This window comes from Panthera pardus, unplaced genomic scaffold (assembly GCF_024362965.1).
Source record: "Panthera pardus isolate Hobbes unplaced genomic scaffold, ASM2436296v1 HiC_scaffold_5, whole genome shotgun sequence".
In the NCBI taxonomy this organism is placed as follows: domain Eukaryota; kingdom Metazoa; phylum Chordata; class Mammalia; order Carnivora; family Felidae; genus Panthera; species Panthera pardus.
The window spans coordinates 6,933,056-6,945,931 of NW_026526980.1; positions in this window are offsets into that span (position 1 = coordinate 6,933,056).

Sequence of the window (12,876 nt, forward strand, 5' to 3'; positions counted from 1 at the left end):
CCCTGTAACTACCTGGAAAAATGAAGAGTGAAGCAGGCAGAAAACTTGAGGTCCAGGAATAACCTGCTCTTTACACTTGGGTATACTGTGCTTTCCGTAATGACAGCTTCTGATTAAGATGTATTTTTTTTTTTTTTTGGTACCTTGTGACCACCTTCAGCCATTTTGCCCACCCCTTTCAACCACCACCTCTGACAACCACCAATCTGTCCTCTGTATCTAGGAGTTCAAGTATTTTTACATTCCAAGCATAAGATCATGCAGTATTTGTCGTTTTCTGTCTGACTTATTTCACTTAGCATAATGCCCTCAACGTCCACCTAATGTCTCTGCAAAGAGTAGGATTTCTTTCTTAAGGTTGAATAATATTCCATTGTATATATACAACACATTTTCTTTATTTATATGTCAGTAAACACTTAGGTTGTTTCTACATCTTGGCTCTTGTGAATAATGCTGCAATGAACATGGAGAGGGGGTGTGTGTGCAGGTATATTTCACGACAGAGTTTATTTCTTTGGATAAATACCCAGAAGTGGGTTTACTAGATCACATGGTAGTTCTATTTTTCATTTTTTTAAGGAGCTTCCATACTGTTTTTAGGATGTATTTAGAATATGGACAAGACCATTCAAAATAAAACACAAGTCATCCCTCTCAGTTCACTATTGAAAATCCAAGATTACATGTGAAGACAAGGTCTTTTATTTAGCTTACTTATGTTTATGCTAATCCCTATCAATTTGAGAATGCCTTATGCCTCATCTAGACCTTTCAGGTGGAAGTTGGGCGTCTTAATCCCCCCTCCCACCCTGCATGACCTCCCCTTTGCTCCTTGGTTATAAATTCCCACTTGCCCATGCTGTATTCAGTGTTAAGTCCAATCTCTTTCTCCCATGGCAAGATCCCATTTCTACACCAATCATGATGACCTTTTCCCTTACACCATGAGTGTCATGAAGACAGGGACCTGAGCATCTTGCTCCTGGCCTATCACCCACCATCAAACACTATTCTTTTTTTTTTTAACCCCTCTGCTCACTCTCCAAATGCTTTTCATGCCTTTGCTTTCCTTGAAACAACTGCACATATGGCTATTTAAACTAATTAAAATCAAATAAAACCTAAAATTTAGTTCTTCATTTGCACAGTTCACATTTCAAGGATTCAAAGCCCCATGTGGCTAGTGGCAATTGGATTGGACTGAATGCATCTCTAACATTTCCATCATCACAGAAAGTTCTAACAGAAAGGCTGGAAGAGACCATTTCAGTACATTGTAGGTTTTCTGAGATTGGAGTTCTCATCTGACACTGCCAACAGTGATCTCAAGATGTACTTGGTTGATCTGCTGCTCCCAATGTTGAGAATCACCCAGGAGGGTCCATTTGAACCAAAGGAAGACATTAATGGCATCCCATGAGGACCACCAAGTCTCATTTCTGTACAGACAGTACTCTGGGTGGTTTGGGATGGTCACACAGTGTAACCCTATGTTGTTCCTGCAATCCCCCAAATCCAGCCTCTGCCTCCACAGTCATTGGTCTCTCCATGGATCTCCATGGAGGGATGTTGCATCCATGTGGGGGGGGGGGGGGGGTCAAGCGTGGGAGAGAAGAAAGGAGGCTATGTGGTGGTGTTCTTGCCATGAAGACTCTGATTCCCCAAATGTAGTGGGTGCTGAGTGATCAGTGACAAATGACTTCTTTGATCATTTTCATTATTTGATCCGGTGGAGGGCAGTGATTTGACAGGTAAGTTCAGGATCTTTCTAGGCAACAAAAACTCAATTAGGGAGCATTAACTCTTCCTCAGTTATATGAAAGCCTCTGGAAATTCCACTGAAACCCAACTTACATTTGGGTAGAAATCTCCAAGGGTCCTACTTAAAGATTCATAAGCAAAAACAAAAGGAAGATGGGTGGCTCAGTTTAGCATCTGACTTCGACTCAGGTCATGATCTCACAGTTCATGGGTTTGAGTGCCGTGTCAGGCTCTGTGCCTACAGCTCAGAGCCTGAACTCTGCTTCAGATTCTGTGTCTCCCTCTCTCTCTGCCCCTCCCCTACTCATGCTCTGTCTCTCTCTCTCAAAAATAAATAAATGTTAAAAAAAAAAACTTTAAAAACAAAAAAAAAAGCATAAGGGAGAGAAAGATGTGGGAAGAAAAGTGGACAAGGAAGAGAAATGGAGAAGACAAGAGACAACACATTGAGTCAGAAGAAATGGCTCACAAAAGTAGTCCTTGGGGATTCACAAATAGGATTTACTGCTTCAACAAGCAGTTGTTAAGGAGCCAAAAAAATGTTCCATGTTAAGTGCTCTGGAGAATATAAAGGAGAGAGCTCCTGTGTTTTCCAAAGACAGATCTGACATAAAATGCTAGCCCTTCTGTTTTCCAGCTGCACAACATTGTGAAGTCACGCAGCCTCGCTATGCTTCGAAGTTCAGTGCCTGTCTCAGAGCGCCACTGTGAAGAGAGAATGAGAGAAGGTAATGAATGTGGAGCTCCTCGTGTGCATCTGGAAGATGGCAGGGTCTTAATGGAAGAGAGGGCCATGGATGGGTTTGCCCAGTAAGTGTCAAGGGAGAAGAAACCACGACCCATGTTCAAGCCCTGAGAAAGGTGAACTTTCCTTGAAGAGCACGGTGGGACACGAGGAGTCAAAGACTACTGGAACAGCATGACAGAGCACAGAAAAAAACAGGAAAGGGTAGAATTCCTGAAGCCAAGCAAAGAGACTGTTTGAAGATGCTCACAAGAGATAAGGAAAAATAAAGACTGAAAATGTCCGTTCGTAACCAGGCGCAGCCATTAAAAATGAGGTGTTGCTCAAAGAGTGGATGTCACAGATGTCTATGATATATTGCTTCAAGGGAAGAATCAGATTATACAACAGTTTTGTATTCACAGATAAAAGCTGCTGATTGAGTATTTATTTAGCTCATTCATTCAACAAATATCCACTGAGGGCTTGCTACATTCCAGGCACCATTCAAAATGCTGGAGATGTGGGGGGTGAATGAGACGGGCATCTCACGATGTTTATATCCTATTATGCATGTATTTATGTGAGATTATGTGAATATACACGCATCTATACATATCTTTCCCTTCGGTTGGAAAGGACATATACGTGACGGATGATGAAATTAGACAAAATCATATTCAGGCATATGCACCTTGCTTATATAACAAAACATGGCAAGCTATGTCCCCACTACTATCGATGATTCATCCAAGTGGTGGGACAGTGTCTAAGTGGTTAAGAGCTCAAGTTTGGTGGGGCACCTGGGTGGCTCAGTCAGTTGAGCATCCGACTCTTGATTTCAGCTCAGGTCATGATCTCATGATTTGTGGGTTCGAGCCCCGCATTGGGCTCTCCTCTGCACTGACTGCACAGAGCCTGCTTGGGATTCTCTGTCTCCCTCTCTCTCTGCCCCTCCCCTGTTCTGTCTCTCTCAAAATAAATAAACTTTTTTTTTTTTTTTAAAGAGCTCAAGTTGAGCATCAGGCAACCTAGGCCAGCTTATTTTTGCTACCTACTGGCTGCTTTGCTGAGCAACCTACTGACCCCCTCATCCTGTTTTACTGTCTCTAAAACAGAGATAATCATAGTCCCTACCTCAAAGTGTTGCGTTGAGAATAAATTGATACAATGCAAGTATATATGTAACTCAGGGTCTGGCATATGGTAAATGTTCAGTTCATCCCTGCCATTATTTTTAATAATTATTTAGCTGGCTTGGATATTATCATTTTTCTATAATATGGGTGTACTCCCTTTGTAGCTAGAAAACATAAGAGAATGTATTCACAACAATGATTGTTAGTGGAGGGCAAGGAGCAACTAGTTGGCTGGAGATTAAACGAGGAGGAAAAAAGTAAGGTCATACCTGTATCACAAACTGATTGTGTCAAATATTCTGCTGTTAAGGACAAATCACAGAAGGGAAAGACGGGAAGTGAGACAGATCAGTTACAGTAAAAAACCCATTTCTGGAAATGGTGTAGTGACAAGGTGTCCAAGGGAGAAATGAGGATCACAAGATTTTCCACGAAAGCCCCCAAAATACACACCATTTTCCCCGCATCAACAGTGAAACTATAACTCAAGCTTCTGGCTCCCATACGCCAGGGCCCTTTCTGTTAGACCTCACTAGTAGGGCATCACTACTTTCAAAGATACTTTCGGCTTGGTAGGGTCTCCGCCTCTCGTCCTAAGAAGATGTGTGCGTGCCCAACTTCTGAAAGTTTATGTCTCGTCTTTCCATATTTAAACATCAATGACAGGTGGGAGGGGGAGTCAACTAAAAAAATATGCCAATAAAACAATCTGGTAACTGTGTGCTGGAAACTACGTCTCTTTTAGTTTTTCCAATAAAGGAAACACAACGCTAATGAAAAGTCTTAGCAGGTGAGTCAGGTGGCTCCAGATATACTAGCATCAGAGGTTATTGGATTATGATTTATTCAAATAGCCCTTGGAGGGTGGTTGTGTCAATTTTCCCTCCTAACGCAGAAGTTTTATTTTTCTAAGACATCTCTGAAGGCTGGTAATTGAGCCGCTGATTGAGCTACTATTTATTTAGTAACTATTATTACTAGACACTGTTATCTACTCCCCAAACAACACGCAGAATGATCCTTTTGAAACCTGAATCAGGCCTCACTCTCATCCAATGGCTTCCCATCACACTTGGGATACAAGCCAAATTCTTTCCCTTACTTGCAAAGAAGGGCCCCATGGCTGCCTCTCTGACCACATCTCCTTCTGGTATCCCTCATCTATTACCCTCCACCCTCTGCTGTCTTCCTGGCCTTCAAATGCGCCCAGTTTATTTCCTCCTGAGGTCTCTATCCTAGCTATTTCCTCTGCCTGGAATGCTTCCCCCCAGGTCAGTGCATGGGCAGCTCTCCCTCATGAATCAGTTCAAATGCCCCCTCCTCTAAAAGGCGTTCCTTGATACCTGATCTAAAAGAAGACCTTACCTGCTCACCCTCTGTCTCACCTCTCCTGTTCTATTTCTTCATAGCCTGAGTCACTACCTGAAATAATCTTGTTTTATTACAAGGTGGGGTCCCCCAGGAGCAGAGCCTGGGGACTTTCGTACCATTGGCTGACTCACTGAAGGAGTGCTCGCAGGAGAAACTTGCAAGGGGGGCAGGGTGCAGGAAGCAGGATGGGACATGAAAAGGCTGAGCAAAGATGTAGTTCAGGAGACACGGAGCCTCATCCTGCTAGGAGCTCTGGAGCTTGAACAGCACCACTGAGTCCATCCTGCCTCGAGGCAAGGGAGCTGGTCTTTTGTATCCCTGCTTCAGTCCGTCTGTGACTGAGGGCTGCTGCTCTGGTGTGGGACACACAAGCTTTGAGACAATTTTCAATTGCCCAGTGACAAGCCTTGGTGCAAGGTTGGAAATGCGAGCTGCCAGGCGGGCGACAGCTGGGGTGGGGGCAGGGGGATATACCAACCGAGAGACTCAGAGCAGCATGCCAACACCACCTGCAACAGCTTGCTCATCTCTTATTTTAATTGGCTCACTTTAACTGGACTTCAAGCTCCATGAGGGCAGAGATAACCACCGGCTTCATTCATCGTGCGTTACTCAAGATGTAACCGGCACTCAATAAATATTGGTTGACTGCTCAAAGAATTAGTAAGTCAAGACACTTTACTTACTCCATCTAGCTAATCCTCACAATCACCCTGGGAGGCAGGACCTTCAAGTCTGAGCTCTTTCCAGGCACAAAGCCAAGCTTGTCCGTCTGAGAGCCAATTAACCAGATAGCCTGGATATAAATAAATCATGCAGACAAAATTCTCTACAGCCTTTACCTTGAGCCTTTTTCCCTATTCTCCACTACCTCCCTGGACACACATATGTCGGCTTTCCTTTGTTTTTTAAGGTATTTATTGCCTAAACCTCAGACCTTGAGACCAAATCATCACAAAGAAGCAGCATAGAATCCCTGCACTGTCATCCTTGATGTCTCATTTTGTTTCCATGCAAGCTAAGAATATTTTGAAAATAAACACTGGTTGTCATTAGTGCAGCTTATGAGGGCTGTATGTGTAGACACTCACCTCACGAGTTAGCTTGCATTAAGGTCATACAGTGTTTTGTTTTTTTTTTTTTAATTTTTTTTTTCAACGTTTCTTATTTATTTTTGGGACAGAGAGAGACAGAGCATGAACGGGGGAGGGGCAGAGAGAGAGGGAGACACAGAATCGGAAACAGGCTCCAGGCTCCGAGCCATCAGCCCAGAGCCTGACGCGGGGCTCGAACTCACGGACCGCGAGATCGTGACCTGGCTGAAGTCGGACGCTTAACCGACTGCGCCACCCAAGCGCCCCAAGGTCATACAGTGTTTTAATCTTTGAAACTACATGGAATGAATTATCTGGTCAACAGAAATATTCCAGGATGCTTCATCCTAATTCACTGCTAGGGATTTGTCAGGTATGTGAGGGCAGAAGGCTTTAAGACCTCACTCCCCTAAGAGTGCACCTGCAGAATCAGCACCACATGAGAATTGGCTGGAATGCAGAATCCCAGGCCCTACCCCAGACCTGCTGAATCAAACATGCATTTTAACCAAATCCCCAGGTGATTCTTGTGCACATCTAAGTTAGGAAAGTGTTGCCTTCAGACAATTCCACCCAGCCTTTCCTACTGTCCCTCCTTTGAGAGTGCTAATTATTTTAGAACATCCCATTCATTCCCCAGATTCCTCTTGCCCTGAGTCACTAGAAGACCTGAATAGGGACCTATGTCCTCTCTTGGTCCCTAAAAGTCAAAGCAAAAGCTTGGGATCTTCCAAGGGAGATACTTATCCTGCATCCAGATTTTCAGAAGGGGATGGTGTACAAAAATATGTGTTTCTGGAAAGATGAACATCAACACACATCACCACTGCCACCTACTCTTTTCCTGAACTTCAGAGAGAGAAACTTCCCCACGGGCATGTGGACTGATTCTGTCTTTGTCTTTGCAAAGAACCCAGAGGCCCTCCAAAGGCCAGCTGGTCAGGGGCAGAGTATAAGCTCCTATGGTCAGAAAGAAAAGAGATGGGTGGGTGTCACTGAGTGACAGAAGTACTGTCATCCAAATCGATCACTTATGTCAGTACTTTCAAACCCAGGAAGAAGACCATGTATATGACCTGTGCTATGAATTTAAGAAGCTCCCCCCACCACAGGGAGGCTGATTCAGCATCCTGGAGTAGCAGTTAGGAACATGAATTTATAAACAAATTCCACAGTCAGGCTGGGAACCAATAAACTTGGTAATTACCATAGAACAGAAATTTTCAAACTTAATTGATTTTTTTTTTAAAGAATGCATGGAATACTTATTTTAAAATGTTAATTCCAAGGCTCTTTCCTTGGAGTATAATTAAAGGGACCCAATAATCTGAACGCCACTGAAGCAACTGTTACTTCTTGTAGCAGAAAAGGCTCCGAGCTCCCCCACCAGCTAATTTTGTACTTGTTGCATATGTCATTGAAGGACTCTGAGGTCTAATTTCTACATCTGAACAAGAAGTATTAAATTATCCATTTCACAAGGTTGATGTAAAAGGCTAGTGAGTTTAGCTATGGGGACATGGTTAGTAATTCTATCAAGTGCTGCACATGGGGATAAGGAATTTTAATTTTCAACTCTCTTCACTGTAATATCTCTTCATTGTATCTAGGAACAATTACATAATTTGAAAGGTCCAGTGTAGAATGGAAATGTGCGGCTCCTTATTAAAAAAAAATTATTGAGAATCTGAAGGTGGTGACAGCCAAGCATTAAACCAAGCATGGCGCCTTTCTGAGCATGGAGACCTTGTACACAAGTCACACACTTAAGAGGCTGGCCATGCTTATATCCACGGACTCTGGAAATCAACCCTACCAAGTACAGAGGGTTAGGGATAGGAAGGGAAGACAATGATAACAACATAAGCTGAACATTGGAGAAGTACTTCACAGTTTGCAAAGCTCTTCCATTTTTAATGGCTCAAATTGGGTTGGTTATCAGAATCACATGGGAAGCTTGTGAGGAATCCATATGCCTGGGCGCCCCTCTTGACCATGTCCAACTAGTACATATTCCTGGGAGGAGGGCCAGGAATCTATACTTTTAACAAGCTTCTTTGAAACAAACAAGTCCTCATGGTTAGGAAAGTTCTGGAATGCTTTTAGTAACCTACTTGGTTCTCACACAAACTGTTCTCACTCCCACTGTGAACTGAAGTAGGCATCATTAGCTCCATTTTTGTGAATGAGGAAGCTAGGATGCAGAGAGGTTTGGTCAAGGCTGGTAAGGGCCAAGGCCACGATTGAAGCCCAGTCTTCAGAGAGAACACTGTTGCAGTTTCACGATGCTACAGGGCGTGGGCGTGCATGTGTCAGAGAAGAAGAGAATGTGAGAGTAAAACCTCCCACATCTCCTCTAGATTTGAATGTAGAATTGTGTGTTCATGTTGCTTTGTGGGAGATGGGGTTGGGGAAGGAGCTGTTTCATTTAAGCCGAGACAAAGTCTGAGGTTTCTCCGAAGCCAGGACACCCACCAGAAAAGACTCCCTCGGTGGTCTCTACTCGACACTATTTTTATTTTCACTTATTTTTTTAAGCCAATTAATTTATTACGAGAGGGGGAAGGGGCAAGGAGAAAGGGGGAGAGAGAGAATCCCAAGCAGCCTCTGCATTGTCAGCACAGGGCCATGAACCATGGGATGATGGGGCTCGATCCCATGAATGATGCGATGATATCAGGCCTGAGACGAAATCAAGAGTCAGATGCTAAACTGACTGAACCACCCAGGTGCCCCACGATTATTTTTAAAATCTTGCCTACTTACGTCAAAAAGGAAAGAAAAGTAACCCAGCCCCCACACCCTCAAAGTCCATGTTTATTTATTTGTTCTTTTGGTCACTGTCCCTTCCCTGTTCTTCTGGGTGGTCCATTTTCCACATGGGAGCCAGTATGATCTGGGGTGGAAAGAGGTCACAGGTAGCCCCTCTCTTCAAAAGCCCCCAGGGCTTCCCCTTTCCACAAAGAGAAGAAGCCTAGACCCATACAATAGCCTACAAGGATTTACACAACCTTCCTCCTGCTCCTGTCCCCTCCCCCCTGACCCTTGTCCACTCTGTCCCAACCACGCTGATGCGCCAGGCCTGCTCCTGCCTCAGGGATTTAACGTTGGCTGTTCCCTCTGACTGGAATGCTGTTCCCCACATATCCACATGGCTCCCTCCCTCACTTCTTTCAAGTCTTTATTCAGGGACACTTGGGTAGCTCAGTCCCTGAGGCGTCCAACTTCGGCCCAGATCATGATCTCAAGGTTCCTGAACTGGAGCCCCGCGTCGGGCTCTGTGCTGACAGCTCTGAGCCTGGAGCCTGCTTTGGATTCTGTGTCTCCCTCTCTCTCTCTCTCTCTCCCTCTCTGCCCCTCTCCTACTCACACTCCCCCTCTCTCTCTCTCAAAAATAAACATTAAAAAATATTCAAGCCTTGGGGCGCCTGGGTGGCGCAGTCGGTTAAGCGTCCGACTTCAGCCAGGTCACGATCTCACGGTCCATGAGTTCGAGCCCCGCGTCAGGCTCTGGGCTGATGGCTCGGAGCCTGGAGCCTGTTTCCGATTCTGTGTCTCCCTCTCTCTCTGCCCCTCCCCCGTTCATGCTATGTCTCTCTCTGTCCCAAAAATAAATAAAAAAATGTTAAAAAAAAAATAAAAAAAAATATTCAAGCCTTTACTCAAAATGGTGTCTTCTTAGTGAGGCTTTCGTTGATCACCTTATTACAAATAGCAGCCTGTTCCCCTGGCTCTCCCAATCTCCCTTACAACCATTAATCTTCCTCTATCTTCTAACATACTAAATAATTCTAGCCCATGTGTTATGTGTGTCTGGCATGGGGCCATTAGAACGTGAGCTCTGTGAGGACAAGAATTTTGTCTCTGCTCACCACTGTACGGGCAGCACCTGGGACAGTGCCTGGCACAGAGAAGCTCAGTAAATAGTTGCTGAACGGAGATGTAAACACAAAGATGTAAAACTGAGCAGGGGTGGGGGGTTGTCCACATGGGAGGGGGCTGTGCAAGGTAAGCAGCCTGGGGTGCAGGGGTGCCGAGGGAGAAGCAGACTCCCTGCAGGGGATCCAGGGTGAGCTTTAAAGAGCAGCCGAGTTTGAGATGAGCTTGAGGATGATTGAAATTTTGACAGAGATCCGAGAGGGAGGAATGAGCCCGCCCCAGACAGAGGGTATCAGCAAACACAAAACAGGAAAAATTCAAACTGTTCTCGGTAGAACTAGTGGGGGAAAGGAGGAGGGGAGGTGGTGTGTGTGTGTGTGTGTGTGTGTGTTCACGCGTAAGGAATGAGTAAGACTGTAAGGCTGTTGTGGAAAAAAAAAAAAAAAAAAAAAACAGATGCCCTGGGGTTCCCCGAACTGGGGCGTAGGGGTGAGATCAGCCCAGCTCAACCCAGCTCACGCCAGCTCTCCCCGCCTGGCTTCCATACAGCCTTATTGACACCTGCCTATTCCTCGCACAGCTATCTCCTCGGGTTCTTCACCCTCGGGCCTTCCCATATTTTGCAGAGCAATTTAGCCTTGGACCTATCTTCATATGCATACACACAAAAATATCTCGGCTGAAATTAAGTGTCAAATATTCTGAGACTCAGAGCCCCTAAGCAGCATAAAAAATCAGGTGGGAGCTTTAAAATTTCAGACTCCTCCTTTCCTTTTCTACACCATTCTATCCAAATCAAAGAGGTTCCTTTTATACCTCCTCGGACACGTACAGCCACCCCAACCCCAACCCCAACGCCCCCCGGAGGCAAAACAGCAGCAGTCTGCTTGGGTTGGTAGGGTTCCTACTGCCATTTTTATCTAGTGCGTCCGTCATCTTGTGGGCTCCTCACTGCACCCCTGTGACGTAGGCATTATTATTCCATTTTTCAGAAGAGAAAACTGAAACCCAGGGCCCCACCATACATAAGTGACGGAGCTGGATGGAAAGCCCAGATTCATCTGACTTCAAGGATAAAATAGTTCTCACCCGATACCAGTGAGAAACAGGACAGGACAATGTGTATCTCATAGTCAAGAGATTACAGGCTGATAGTTTAAGATGGAATATTCAAAAGCAGCAGAGAATGGGTTCTTCCCCGTCTCCTTTCATTGGGTGCATATTAAATATTAATTCCCTTTGTCTTTGCAAACACAGACGTTGACAAAGACACACATCATAAAAATGCAAGGTAAGGTTTGCTTCTAATTGAGGCTTTGGTATTGGAAATGCATTTGGATGACTTTCCTCCCTGCAGCTGGGGTTGGACATTTGGTCTTCTTTGTCCTTGGTCAGTGTTGTCCAGAAGAACATGGGTGTGCGTGGAGTAGCAAGAGATCAAGGACATATTCCCATCAGGAGCCTGACAATCCCAGCTCCAGGCATCAACAAACACACTCCTTTAAATATTTTTAGGAGGCAAAAGAACTTGAGAAGGAGTCCTTTCTTGGCTAACAGTTCTCTAGATCTCAGGAGGGGGGCCAAGAAGGAAAGCTGGAGTAGCAGGGGGTCAAAGGACCCCTCCAGGATGAAGGAAGGTCAGTGATTGCAGGTTCTGGAAGAGACTTTGTGTGTGTGTGTGTGCGCGTGTGTGTGTGTGTATGTGTGTGTGTGTGTGTGTGTGTGTTTTCGAAGCCCGATTTTCATCATCTCCACTGGGTTTTGGAAAATAATAAATTTTACTGGTATTTTTTTTTTCTTGAAAGGATATGTGTTCACAGCAGAAAATTTCAAAAATGTGAGCATGCAAAAAGGAGATAAAAATTAACTGCGATCCAAGAAATGTAGGAGAATGATAAACATCCAAGTTACAGCAGTGTTTATCCCTAAGGGGAAGGGGTGGAACGTAATGGGAAAGGAATAACACGAGAGACCCTCAACTGAATTGGCGATGTTTTATTTCCTTGGCTAAGTATTGGAGACCTGGATATTGCTTATACTTTTTCTTTGATACATTTTTAATATATCTGAAATAATTCAGAATATATTTTTAAAAGCCATCTGGTGCATTCATCATTTGAAAATTCAGTATCTAGGACAACTCCCTGCTACATAGTCAATACCTAATAAATATTTCTTGAATGAATGAATGAATGAATGAATGAATGAATGAATGAACAAACAAACGAAAATCTTAACTGTTGTGTTGCCTCTGCCTTTTAGTTTCCCCTCATCTGGAATTTAGGGCTGGCAATGTCTACCCTCACGATTATGATGGGAGGTAGGTGTACCTGGCATCCCACCTGGGCTCAGCACTTTGATAAATATTCAACCAGGATTTTCATTTTTCCAATGCATAGATTTTTTTTTTAAAGCATTAAAAAAAATAGGATCACACAACACCTGCTATTTTGTAACTGGATATAATCACATCTTCGCTTGTCCTTTCAACTCATTTTTTAAAATTATTTTAGTGGCTGGATATTATTATTATTCCATCTGGGCCTTCTAAGAGTCAACATCTTTAGTTGTTGAGGACTGTCTGATGGTACCATTGGCAGAATTACTCTGGCAGACTCCAGGAGTTGGAAGGCACTGTACTTGGCAGGTAGGGGTATTAATTCTATTCCTCCAAGGTGACCCCAAGAGAATGTGTTAGGGAACATTCTGAGACGTTTGCAGCCCTACCCTTTTTGAACTTTGTAGGCAAGCAGTTTCAGACATCCCCTCTCGTGGCTTCTGCTTCTCTGCAGAACAAAACCCTAATTTACAAATAACCCTCTGATCTGGCTGCCAGCCTTTTCTCCTGGGCTTGCCACCATCCAGCCAGGTGGGCCTGTCCAGCTTCAGACCTCACCAAGCTCCC